The 14,652-nt window shown below is 31.1% G+C and overlaps 1 long non-coding RNA gene across 1 annotated transcript; it reads left to right on the forward strand.

Annotated features, from left to right (window-relative positions):
• The first annotated feature begins 2,099 nt into the window (after nucleotides 1-2,099).
• On the forward strand, nucleotides 2,100-14,406 carry LOC132737099 (uncharacterized). Its single transcript, XR_009626681.1, has 2 exons — nucleotides 2,100-4,598; nucleotides 10,027-14,406. It is a non-coding gene; the product is annotated as an uncharacterized LOC132737099 (long non-coding RNA).
• The last annotated feature ends 246 nt before the right edge of the window (nucleotides 14,407-14,652 follow it).

Here is a 14,652-nt window from a genome sequence, read left to right on the forward strand (position 1 = left end):
GGTCAAAGTCACTTTTACCTTAATACTTAAAACAGTTTCTAGAGCATAATTAAAGTTCCAATTGGCCCACAATATTCAAACTTCTTAGGATGATTGTCCATATAAGGTAGAAGACCCCTATTGATTTGGGGTCACAAGGTCAAAGGTTAATGTCATTCAATTAATAACTTAAGTATTAATCAACCTACAGCTGTAAAATTTTATAGGATGAACAGCTAATTCCCTGTTTTAAAAATGCTTCATCCTTACTAAAAAAAAACACTTTCGGGCATATAATGCTCCGCCTAGCGGTGCCCTTGTTATATACCTTGTCGTTAATGAAATGTAGTTGTTCAAAAAATAAATTTATGACTGACGGATGAATACGTAAAGTCTTGCAAACCGGCCGCGCCTTTAATTAATTTTGGTTCCCGTTTCCAAAATGCAACGTTATACAAAGCTAAGATCGGAACCAACGTCAAAAATAGTCCGGCAACACTTCCATATATGGTACCGTATTTGTCACTAACATAATACGGAAATTTCTATCCGTATCTAATACAAAACAACAAAATTGGACTAGGTCTAAAAGGTTGAACTGACATTGAGCTTTAAATAACATTAACCGTCAAGGTCAAATGATTGAATTTTGGTATTGATACTTATGTACAGATTTGATTAATACATACATGTAGACAAAACAGCACTTGTCACCAAACCAGCATGTTGAATAATTGAGACGTGACTTTGAGTCCTTGACCTTTAATGACAATGACATTCACCATTGGCGTCAGATGATTGAATTTTGCTTTATGCTCGAAAATTTGCTTTAAAACAAACTAGAAAGGGTTTAAGAAACTTAAAATTTAACAAACTCAGTTTTTATTTATTTTTGTTCTATTCATTGAAATATGTAATAACATTAAAACTTCCAATAGTGTTATGCCAATTGTTTTCTTCTCATTAAATCTGGAGGTCTGCAGTTTAAAGATGTATGTGAGCTACAAATATTGCATGAATAAAAACAGCAGTAGTAGATTATTGTAGTTTGTGAAATAAAATACTGATTAGAAGGAAACTTTTAAGTGATCATGGTCTGCACTGTTTGCTGCTCAGTCAGTTCTTATTTTGAAAATTTCCATAAAAAGTGATGCATGTCTTTTTTGTTTGTCCGGAATGAAAGATGGACAAGTCCTAATAAGATATTTAGGGTGGTAATGGATAATTTTTCAATTTTCATTGAATATATGATATTAAAGAACTGTCAAAAAGTGTGCTCTGGTTTGACACCTATAACATTGTTTCAAAGGTCATTTACCTAAACCGTTGGTAAGGTTTTTAATTGCTATCCCAGACTTTCAACTTTAGGTGTTTTAATTTTTAAAGATTTTTTTATTAAGCTTTGATTAAATGTTGTGTTGTACTAAAATAGTTTATATACTTTTGTTTTGCCATAAATCCTTTGTAATTTATTAAAATGCATTTATATGAAGCAGTACATAGTATATGTAATATAATTATTCTTGTTAAGAGCCAAAATGTATCAATATATTAGGGATTTCCCAGATCCTCACTATTGTGACTGACAATTTCAGTGGTTGGTAGCTTTTGTTTAAATAATTTTGCACATATTTATTTTGTACAAAGAAAAATGTTTTAGCCTGAACCACTGGGTCATGAGTTATTTATAGAAAATACTTGCTATTGAAAGGTAGAAATTGTGTCTATTATTTGTATGTTAACATGTGCATGATATAAATTAAGGTCTGATATTTACATATATTTAAACTGTGGTGTAAACTATGATTATGTGAGGCATGATTATGTGAACCATAATTGTGTGACCCTTGATCATGTGAACCATGATTTTTTCAACCATTGTTATGTGAACCATGATTATGTGACCCATGATTATGTAAACCATGGTTATGTGAACCAAGCTTTTTTTCAACTGCATATTAGTGTAAATGATTATGAATATATTTTTATGTTTTCATTTTCTAATAAAAGGCTAAGAATAATCTGCATGTTGTTTGTTGTATGTTGTATTCATAACCCAGTGGTTAAGGTGATTGCTGTAGAGTAACATGTTTCTTTGACTGTGGTTGGTCAAATTTTTCAAATGCTAGTTTAGTTTTTCTTAAATTATTTATCAGTTTAGTATACATTTATAGATGTCTTTTTATACTTTGTGCAATATTCTTCACTTAACTCTTGTATGGAATACTGATTAGAAGGGGACTTTTAAGTGACTTTTCTTATTTCTTTCAAAACAATTTACAAGTTAAAAGTTTTGTGTAATTTTGATGATTTATCTTTAGCCTGCTGACTGCAACTAATATTACCCATGGAACCAGTGCAGACCAAGATCAGCTGACACATCTGTGCTGTCTTATCATGGTCTGCACTGTTTGCTACTGATCAAGGTCTGCACTGTTTGCTATTCAGTTAGAACTTATTTTGAATTTTTTTTTAAATAGTGATGCATGTTTTTTCGACCAGAATGAAAGTTGGACAATTCCATTTAAGATATTAATGGTGGTAAGGGTTTACATATGATTTTCATTGAATACGGGATATTAAAGAACTGTCAAAAGAGTGCTTTGGTTTTGACACCTATGACCTTGTTTTAAAAGGTTATTTACCTTTAGTAAGGTTTCATTTACGATTCCAGACTTTTAATTTTAGGTGTTTTAATTTTTAAAGATTTTTTTATTACAGGTTTGATTAAATGTTGTGTTGTACTAAAATACTTTATATATTTTTTGTTTGTCCATAAATCATTTGTAATTTATTAAAATTGCATTCATATGAAGCAGTAAGTAGTTTATGTAATATAATTATACTTGTTCAGAGCCAAAATGTATCAATATCTTTGCAATTGCCCAGACCCTTACTATTGTAACTGACAATTTCAGTGATTGGTTGCTCTTGTGTAAACAGTTTTGCACATATTTATTTTGTAAAAGGAGAAATGATTATCTAAACCTTGATTATGTGACCCATGATCATGTGACCCATGATTGTGTGACCCATGATTATGTTATGGTTATGTTAACCATGATTATGTGAACCATGATTTATTCAACCATTATGTGAACCATGATTATGTAAACCATGATTATGTGAACCATGATTTATTCAACCATTATGTGAACCATGATTATGTGAACCAAGCTTTTTTCAACTATATTAATGTTAATGATTATGAATATATTTTTATGTTTTCCTTTTCTAATAAAAGGCTAAGAAGAATCTGCATGTTGTTTGTCATACATTGTGTTCACGGCCCAGTGGTTAAGGTGAATGTTGTTGACTAACTTGTTTCTTTGAATGTGGTGTGTCAAAGTTTTTCGAAAATGGAGATTAACCATTTAAAAGAATGAACCATGCTGTGCATCTTGGGTCTCCCTCTCTTTCTCAGAAAGCTGGACAACTGCCTTATGATAATAACAGTGCCACTGTGACTTAAACCCCTTGTGGCTTGAAGGGTTGTGGCATCAGAATTGCAGCTACTGTTTATCCTTATGTGATCATAACATGTGAATTACTGAGGGTACGAATTACATGATGCTATGCATCTCTTCTCCAGCAGGTGAGGTGGTTTTGACCCTTGGTGTAACTTATTAAATTGTGTTGGCGTGCCATAAAGCCAAAGAGAGCTTTGCCTTAAACCATACCATATTACTGGCCAATAATTTTCATGTGAGGAATCAATCCATACAACTTACTGAAGATTATTTGCGTGAAATAATGTACCTAAATGTTACAGAGGTAACTTGCATTTTCCTACACCAAAAAAGATGAAAACATTTCAATCATACTTTAAACCTGAGCCCACTGGCAATAACAGATTTATCCACGCCACTAGTACAAGCCCAAGATCAGCTGACACATTTGTGCTGTAGTTGCTTTTACAAGATACAAGTTTTGTGTAATTTTGATGATTTATTTTTAGCCTGCTGACTGCAACTAATATTACCCATGGAACTAGTGCAGACAAAGATCAGCTGACACATCTGTGCTGTCTGATCATGGTCTGCACTGTTTGCTACTGATCATGGTCTGCACTGTTTGCTATTCAGTTAGAACTTATTTTGAAATTGTTTACCTTAAATGATGAATGGGTTTGTACAGATTGAAAGATGGACAAAGATTTTTCCCACTCTGAAATGATCTTGTGAAACATAGATTAATTTTTTAATCAAATGTTTATTTTGGTGTATGCATTAAATGAAATTATATTAATTTATGTTTTCAAAAATAGAAAACGGTCACTTAAACTTTTGAATAATCAACATTTTAACTGATTGATAATTTTAAGTGATATATTCAACTTATTAGTCCCCTACCGGTTTACCGGAGGGGACTTTAGGTTTACCCTCCGTCCGTCTGTCCGTCCGTCTGTCCGTCAGTCCACAAAACTGGATCCCGCGATAACTTGAAAAGTACTGAAAATATTTTTATGAAACTTGATATATGGATAGATGGCAGTATGGAGATTATACACGTCTTTTTCTTTTCTTCCTATGTTGAAAATTCTGGTTGCTATGGCAACAAATAGGCTGAAAATATGGCAAATTTTACACATAAACTGGATCCAATGATAACGCAAAAAAGTACTGGAAATATTTTTTATGAAACTTTAAATATGGGTAGATGGTAGTCTGGAGATTACGCACGTCTTTTTTCTTTTCTTCCTATGTTTGAAAATTCTGGTTGCTATGGCAACAAATAGACTGAAAATATGGCAATTTTTACACATAAACTGGATCCAGTGTTAACGCAAAAAGTAATAGAAGTATCTTTATGAAACTTGTAATATGTGTAGATGGCAGTCTGGAGATTATGCACATCTTTTTCTTTTGAAAATTCTGGTTGCTGTGCCAATTATACTAGGGACAGTATCAGAGGTGAATATGAATATAAAATTGTGTGTACGTGTGATCTGATTTTGTGTTGTATCTCTACATAGAGAATACAAAAGTAATATATTGTGTGTACATGTGATCTGATTTGATGTGTATATGTGCATAGAGAATACAAAAGTAATATATTGTGTGTACATGTGAGCTGATTTGGTGTGTATATGTGCATAGACTAAACAAGAGTAATACATATTGTGTGTACATGTGATCTGATTTGGTGTGTATCTGTGCATAGAGAATACAAAAGTAATATATTGTGTGTACATGTGATCTGATTTGGTGTGTATATGTGCATAGAGTATACAAGAGTAATATGTATTGTGTGTACATGTGATCTGATTTGCTTGGAAAGTAACCTCACCATTTCTTGAATGTGTTTTAACCACATTGCATTCACTTACCATTTTTATTAGAATGCTTATTTTTTCATGCTCTTAATAGGAGTTTTTATTTAACTCTTTTTATAATAATCAATATTCAATATGTTGTTCTGTCAAAAGTACTCTGGGTACCTTTCATGTCTCTTAAAAATTATTGTTTTTGAAGTGTAATGTTGGTGAAAAATACAAACTAATTTTAATGTAGCTTTACCACTATATTCAAATATATTAGATCAAAGTTTGTGTCTGGGAATGTTAAAATCATTTGCAATGCTTTAAAAAAAATGAATGCTTGTTATACGTCAGAAATTTGGTCAACATATTGAATAATGAATATTTATAATCTCATTAACATTCCATAAATATTCATTACATGTTAATTGTTTAAGGCAGTGACCTTTGTATGTATTTGACTAATGAGGCTGAACTATGTTAAACCATGTTATATGACTACATATGTATTTCTTTGGGGGCTGAGCTAAGGTTAAGCCATGCCATGTGACTGATCTGATCTTTCTTTTTGGCAGAGGTAAAGTTAAACCATGTTTAACTATGTTATTTTATGGGAACAGAATTAAGTTTAAAATATTTTAAAAGATTTTTTATTTATTTTTTTTATTTTCAATTTTTGACTTCAGAAATAATAAAAAGTAAAGCATTGTCCTCACTTGGGGTGGCTATTGTTTTTTTTACAATTGAAATCTGTCATGTGACTAGATATGAAATTCTGTGGGAATGCAGCTACAGTTAAAATATGTCATGTTGTTTAGGAGAGCAAGTCATGTTACTAGATTTGTTTAATGTTGTTGGATGGAGATATGATTCTGATATATCATGTGACTTTATTAGCTAGTAAAATTGTTTGGTAGAATGAAGGTTATTTTAATGTCCTATAACAAAATGATGATACACACCAAAATTGTAAATAATCTATAATAATGGCTTTAAAACCCACATTTTAATTTTAAATGGTACACTAGGGCAATGTGTGCTTGTAGTAAAGGAATGACACACTTTTAATAAAAGTTTCTTAATTAACTTCATTTGTTAGATTTTTATTTCTTTTTATCAGAATAAATCATAGCCGTATTTTTGATTAACAATGCACAATGTTTAAAAAAATGTTTTTATTACAATAACACTTGTACCAAGAGTATGAAAGGTATTATTTTAATGGACTCCTCAGAATTGACATCTTTAACTTTTACCCATGTCTTCAACGAATTATAGGTGCTTTTTGTCTCGCCACTTATAGGGATCACTTCTCCGTTGTCTATCACATCCATCATAGAACTTGTCCAGACTACTTCTCAAAAAATACTGGTGCAATTTCATCCAAACTTTAATGGAATGATCATTAACATGTCTAGTTTCGCATAATGTTGGCATTTTTCTGGTTCAGTGATTTTTGAGTTATGGCCCTTTGATGAATTTTATTTTTTAAAGTTTTGTCCGGACTATTTCTTCTTATACTAATATTGCAATTTAAGTGAAACTTTACATGATTGAACGGTATCTCAAGTACTTGCCCATATTTAATGGACTTTCCTGTTGAATATTTTTTGACTGAGTTATGACCCATAAATAGAAAAAGTATTTGGGTCAGTTCATGATTTTTGTGTCTCCTGCTACTCAGTAGCTGCAACATGCAATTGGCTATCATCAGGTGTCACATGTCATTACTGATTGCTCTAGTTCTGGTATTTGGGAATTTCATGCTTGTGTCACTTTTAACTCAAAAATATATTTGCTAAGGCAATGTATTTTTCAGCATGTAAATTAATGCACCTGTGTATTTTGGCACAAATTTTTCCTTGAGATTGGCAGAGTTATGCCCTCTATAAAGTGTTAAATGGAGCTAATTGCTTAGGAAAAACAAAATTTAATGAGTAAAAAGTATTGAAATTAGAAAGCCCTGATTATGTCTGCCACACGATGATCATGAAAATTTTGACAACCAAACAAAAAAAAAAAAGATTTTAATGAAAACAAAGCAGGAAAGCTTGTGAAATTGAGCCCGGTTTTGTTTCTTTTAAAATCTTTATATAAAGTTATGTTGAGTAAAAGGAAAGATTAGATCTAGATTTAGATATACTAGTTTTATCTTTGTTAATTTTTTCACATTTTTACGGTAAAAACATCAATCTTTTTAATGACATGACCAATGTTTTCTCAGGTGAAATGCATATTTATAACTCGAAAATTTGCTTTTAAACAACTTTTAAAAAAATGTTTAAGAAACTTTAAAATTTATAAAGCTCAGTTCATATTTATTTTTGTTTTATTCATTGAAATATGTAATAACAACAAAATTTCCAATATTTTTTTATGCCAATTGTAATATTCTTCTCATAAAATCTGGAGGCCTGCAGTTGTATGTGAGCTTTAAATAGTTCATGAATAAAAACAGCAGTAGTAGATTCCTTTAGTTTGTGAAATGCTAGTTTAGTTTTTTCTTAAAATGTTTATCAGTTTAGTATACATTTATAGATGTCTTTTTATACTTTGTGCAATATTCTTTGCTTAACTCTTGTATGAAATACTGATTAGAAGATGATTTTTTAGTGACTTTTCTTATTTCTTTCAGAACTGTGATTTACAAGTTAAAAAAGTTTAGTGTAATATTGATGATTCATCTTTAGCCTGCTGGCTGCAACTAGTATTACCCATGGTACCAGTTCAGACCAAGATCAGTTGGCACATCTGAGCTGTCTGATCATGGTCTGCACTGTTTTGCTATGCAGTTGGTTCTTCTTTTGATTTTTTTTTTAAATAGTGATGCATGTTTTTTTGACCAGAATGAAAGTTGGACAATTCCATTTAAGATATTAATGGTGGTAAGGGTTTACATATGATTTTCATTGAATACGGGATATTAAAGAACTGTCAAAAGAGTGCTCTGGTTTGACACCTATGACCTTGTTTTAAAAGGTTATTTACATTTTCATTTACAATTCCAGACTTTTAATTTTAGGTGTTTTAATTTTTAAAGATTTTTTTATTACAGCTTTGATTAAATGTTGTGTTGTACTAAAATACTTTATATATTTTTTGTTTGTCCATAAATCATTTGTAATTTATTAAAATTGCATTCATATGAAGCAGTAAGTAGTTTATGTAATATAATTATACTTGTTCAGAGCCAAAATGTATCAATATCTTTGCAGTTGCCCAGACCCTTACTATTGTAACTGACAATTTCAGTGATTGGTTGCTCTTGTGTAAACAGTTTTGCACATATTTATTTTGTAAAAGGAGAAAATGATTATCTAAACCTTGATTATGTGACCCATGATCATGTGACCCATGATTGTGTGACCCATGATTATGTTATGGTTATGTTAACCATGATTATGTGAACCATGATTTATTCAACCATTATGTGAACCATGATTATGTAAACCATGATTATGTGAACCATGATTTATTCAACCATTATGTGAACCATGATTATGTGAACCAAGCTTTTTTCAACTATATTAATGTTAATGATTATGAATATATTTTTTATGTTTTCCTTTTCTAATAAAAGGCTAAGAAGAATCTGCATGTTGTTTGTCATACATTGTGTTCACGGCCCAGTGGTTAAGGTGAATGTTGTTGACTAACTTGTTTCTTTGAATGTGGTGTGTCAAAGTTTTTCGAAAATGGAGATTAACCATTTAAAAGAATGAACCATGCTGTGCATCTTGGGTCTCCCTCTCTTTCTCAGAAAGCTGGACAACTGCCTTATGATAATAACAGTGCCACTGTGACTTAAACCCTTGTGGCTTGAAGGGTTGAGGCATCAGAATTGCAGCTACTGTTTATCCTTATGTGATCATAACATGTGAATTACTGAGGGTACGAATTACATGATGCTATGCATCTCTTCTCCAGCAGGTGAGGTGGTTTTGACCCTTGGTGTAACTTATTAAATTGTGTTGGCGTGCCATAAAGCCAAAGAGAGCTTTGCCTTAAACCATACCATATTACTGGCCAATAATTTTCATGTGAGGAATCAATCCATACAACTTACTGAAGATTATTTGCGTGAAATAATGTACCTAAATGTTACAGAGGTAACTTGCATTTTCCTACACCAAAAAAGATGAAAAACATTTCAATCATACTTTAAACCTGAGCCCACTGGCAATAACAGATTTATCCACGCCACTAGTACAAGCCCAAGATCAGCTGACACATTTGTGCTGTAGTTGCTTTTACAAGATACAAGTTTTGTGTAATTTTGATGATTTATTTTTAGCCTGCTGACTGCAACTAATATTACCCATGGAACTAGTGCAGACAAAGATCAGCTGACACATCTGTGCTGTCTGATCATGGTCTGCACTGTTTGCTACTGATCATGGTCTGCACTGTTTGCTATTCAGTTAGAACTTATTTTGAAATTGTTTACCTTAAATGATGAATGGGTTTGTACAGATTGAAAGATGGACAAAGATTTTTCCCAAATTTTGAAATGATCTTGTGAAACATAGATTAATTTTTTAATCAAATGTTTATTTTGGTGTATGCATTAAATGAAATTATATTAATTTATGTTTTCAAAAATAGAAAACGGTCACTTAAACTTTTGAATAATCAACATTTTAACTGATTGATAATTTTAAGTGATATATTCAACTTATTAGTCCCCTACTGGTTTACCGGAGGGGACTTTAGGTTTACCCTCCGTCCGTCTGTCCGTCCGTCTGTCCGTCAGTCCACAAAACTGGATCCCGCGATAACTTGAAAAGTACTGAAAATATTTTTATGAAACTTGATATATGGATAGATGGCAGTATGGAGATTATACACGTCTTTTTCTTTTCTTCCTATGTTGAAAATTCTGGTTGCTATGGCAACAAATAGGCTGAAAATATGGCAAATTTTACACATAAACTGGATCCAATGATAACGCAAAAAGTACTGGAAATATTTTTATGAAACTTTAAATATGGGTAGATGGTAGTCTGGAGATTACGCACGTCTTTTTCTTTTCTTCCTATGTTGAAAATTCTGGTTGCTATGGCAACAAATAGACTGAAAATATGGCAATTTTTACACATAAACTGGATCCAGTGTTAACGCAAAAAGTAATAGAAGTATCTTTATGAAACTTGTAATATGTGTAGATGGCAGTCTGGAGATTATGCACATCTTTTTCTTTGAAAATTCTGGTTGCTGTGCCAATATACTAGGGACAGTATCAGAGGTGAATATGAATATAAATTGTGTGTACGTGTGATCTGATTTTGTGTGTATCTCTACATAGAGAATACAAAAGTAATATATTGTGTGTACATGTGATCTGATTTGATGTGTATATGTGCATAGAGAATACAAAAGTAATATATTGTGTGTACATGTGAGCTGATTTGGTGTGTATATGTGCATAGACTAAACAAGAGTAATACATATTGTGTGTACATGTGATCTGATTTGGTGTGTATCTGTGCATAGAGAATACAAAAGTAATATATTGTGTGTACATGTGATCTGATTTGGTGTGTATATGTGCATAGAGTATACAAGAGTAATATGTATTGTGTGTACATGTGATCTGATTTGCTTGGAAAGTAACCTCACCATTTCTTGAATGTGTTTTAACCACATTGCATTTACTTACCATTTTATTAGAATGCTTATTTTTTCATGCTCTTAATAGGAGTTTTTATTTAACTCTTTTTATAATAATCAATATTCAATATGTTGTTCTGTCAAAAGTACTCTGGGTACCTTTCATGTCTCTTAAAATTATTGTTTTGAAGTGTAATGTTGGTGAAAAATACAAACTAATTTTAATGTAGCTTTACCACTATATTCAAATATATTAGATCAAAGTTTGTGTCTGGGAATGTTAAAATCATTTGCAATGCTTTAAAAAAATGAATGCTTGTTATACGTCAGAAATTTGGTCAACATATTGAATAATGAATATTTATAATCTCATTAACATTCCATAAATATTCATTACATGTTAATTGTTTAAGGCAGTGACCTTTGTATGTATTTGACTAATGAGGCTGAACTATGTTAAACCATGTTATATGACTACATATGTATTTCTTTGGGGGCTGAGCTAAGGTTAAGCCATGCCATGTGACTGATATGTATTTCTTTTTGGCAGAGGTAAAGTTAAACCATGTTTAATTATGTTATTTTATGGGAACAGAATTAAGTTTAAAATATTTTAAAAGATTTTTTATTTAATTTTTTTAATTTTTAATTTTTGACTTCAGAAATAAGAAAAAGTAAAGCATTGTCCTCACTTGGGGGTGGCTATTGTTTTTTTACAGTTGAAATCTGTCATGTGACTAGATATGAAATTCTGTGGGAATGCAGCTACAGTTAAAATATGTCATGTTGTTTAGGAGAGCAAGTCATGTTACTAGATTTGTTTAATGTTGTTGGGTGGAGATATGATTCTGATATATCATGTGACTTATTAGCTAGTAAAATTGTTTGGTAGAATGAAGGTTATTTTAATGTCCTATAACAAAATGATGATACACACCAAAATTGTAAATAATCTATAATAATGGCTTTAAACCCACATTTAATTTTAAATGGTACACTAGGGCAATGTGTGCTTGTAGTAAAGGAATGACACACTTTTAATAAAAGTTTCTTAATTAACTTCATTTGTTAGATTTTTATTTCTTTTTATCAGAATAAATCATAGCCGTATTTTTGATTAACAATGCACAATGTTAAAAAAATGTTTTTATTACAATAACACTTGTACCAAGAGTATGAAAGGTATTATTTTAATGGACTCCTCAGAATTGACATCTTTAACTTTTACCCATGTCTTCAACGAATTATAGGTGCTTTTTGTCTCGCCACTTATAGGGATCACTTCTCCGTTGTCTATCACATCCATCATAGAACTTGTCCAGACTACTTCTCAAAAAATACTGGTGCAATTTCATCCAAACTTTAATGGAATGATCATTAACATGTCTAGTTTCGCATAATGTTGGCATTTTTCTGGTTCAGTGATTTTTGAGTTATGGCCCTTTGATGAATTTTATTTTTTAAAGTTTTGTCCGGACTATTTCTCTTATACTAATATTGCAATTTAAGTGAAACTTTACATGATTGAACGGTATCTCAAGTACTTGCCCATATTTAATGGACTTTCCTGTTGAATATTTTTTGACTGAGTTATGACCCATAAATAGAAAAAGTGTTTGGGTCAGTTCATGATTTTTGTGTCTCCTGCTACTCAGTAGCTGCAACATGCAATTGGCTATCATCAGGTGTCACATGTCATTACTGATTGCTCTAGTTCTGGTATTTGGGAATTTTCATGCTTGTGTCACTTTTAACTCAAAAATATATTTGCTAAGGCAATGTATTTTTCAGCATGTAAATTAATGCACCTGTGTATTTTGGCACAAATTTTTCCTTGAGATTGGCAGAGTTATGCCCTCTATAAAGTGTTAAATGGAGCTAATTGCTTAGGAAAACAAAATTTAATGAGTAAAAAGTATTGAAATTAGAAAGCCCTGATTATGTCTGCCACACGATGATCATGAAAATTTTGACAACCAAACAAAAAAAAAGATTTTAATGAAAACAAAGCAGGAAAGCTTGTGAAATTGAGCCCGGTTTTGTTTCTTTTAAAATCTTATATAAAGTTATGTTGAGTAAAAGGAAAGATTAGATCTAGATTTAGATATACTAGTTTTATCTTTGTTAATTTTTCACATTTTTACGGTAAAAACATCAATCTTTTTAATGACATGACCAATGTTTTCTCAGGTGAAATGCATATTTATAACTCGAAAATTTGCTTTTAAACAACTTTTAAGAAAATGTTTAAGAAACTTTAAAGTTTATAAAGCTCAGTTCATATTTATTTTTGTTTTATTCATTGAAATATGTAATAACAACAAAATTTCCAATATTTTTTTATGCCAATTGTAATATTCTTCTCATAAAATCTGGAGGCCTGCAGTTGTATGTGAGCTTTAAATAGTTCATGAATAAAAACAGCAGTAGTAGATTCCTTTAGTTTGTGAAATGCTAATTTAGTTTTTTCTTAAAATGTTTATCAGTTTAGTATACATTTATAGATGTCTTTTTATACTTTGTGCAATATTCTTTGCTTAACTCTTGTATGAAATACTGATTAGAAGATGATTTTTTAGTGACTTTTCTTATTTCTTTCAGAACTGTGATTTACAAGTTAAAAAAGTTTAGTGTAATATTGATGATTCATCTTTAGCCTGCTGGCTGCAACTAGTATTACCCATGGTACCAGTTCAGACCAAGATCAGTTGGCACATCTGAGCTGTCTGATCATGGTCTGCACTGTTTTGCTATGCAGTCGGTTCTTCTTTTGATTTTTTTTAAATAGTGATGCATGTTTTTTATACCAGAATGAAAGTTGGACAATTCCATTTAAGATATTAATGGTGGTAAGGGTTTACATATGATTTTCATTGAATACGGGATATTAAAGAACTGTCAAAAGAGTGCTCTGGTTTGACACCTATGACCTTGTTTTAAAAGGTTATTTACATTTTCATTTACGATTCCAGACTTTTAATTTTAGGTGTTTTAATTTTTAAAGATTTTTTTATTACAGCTTTGATTAAATGTTGTGTTGTACTAAAATACTTTATATATTTTTTGTTTGTCCATAAATCATTTGTAATTTATTAAAATTGCATTCATATGAAGCAGTAAGTAGTTTATGTAATATAATTATACTTGTTCAGAGCCAAAATGTATCAATATCTTTGCAGTTGCCCAGACCCTTACTATTGTAACTGACAATTTCAGTGATTGGTTGCTCTTGTGTAAACAGTTTTGCACATATTTATTTTGTAAAAGGAGAAATGATTATCTAAACCTTGATTATGTGACCCATGATCATGTGACCCATGATTGTGTGACCCATGATTATGTTATGGTTATGTTAACCATGAATATGTGAACCATGATTTATTCAACCATTATGTAAACCATGATTATGTAAACCATGATTATGTGAACCATGATTTATTCAACCATTATGTGAACAATGATTATGTGAACCAAGCTTTTTTCAACTATATTAATGTTAATGATTATGAATATATTTATATGTTTTCCTTTTCTAATAAAAGGCTAAGAAGAATCTACATGTTGTTTGTTATATATTGTGTTCATGGCCCAGTGGTTAAGGTGACTTGTTTCTTTGAATGTGGTGTGTCAAAATTTTTCGAAAATGGAGATTAACCATTTAAAAGAATGAACCATGCTGTGCATCTTGGGTCTCCCTCTCTTTCTCAGAAAGCTGGACAACTGCCTTATGATAATAACAGTGCCACTGTGACTTAAACCCCTTGTGGCTTAAAGGGTTGAGGCATCAGAATTGCAGCTACTGT

This window comes from Ruditapes philippinarum, unplaced genomic scaffold (genome assembly GCF_026571515.1).
Source record: "Ruditapes philippinarum isolate M1 unplaced genomic scaffold, ASM2657151v2 ctg10766_1_1_1_1, whole genome shotgun sequence".
Taxonomy (NCBI): domain Eukaryota; kingdom Metazoa; phylum Mollusca; class Bivalvia; order Venerida; family Veneridae; genus Ruditapes; species Ruditapes philippinarum.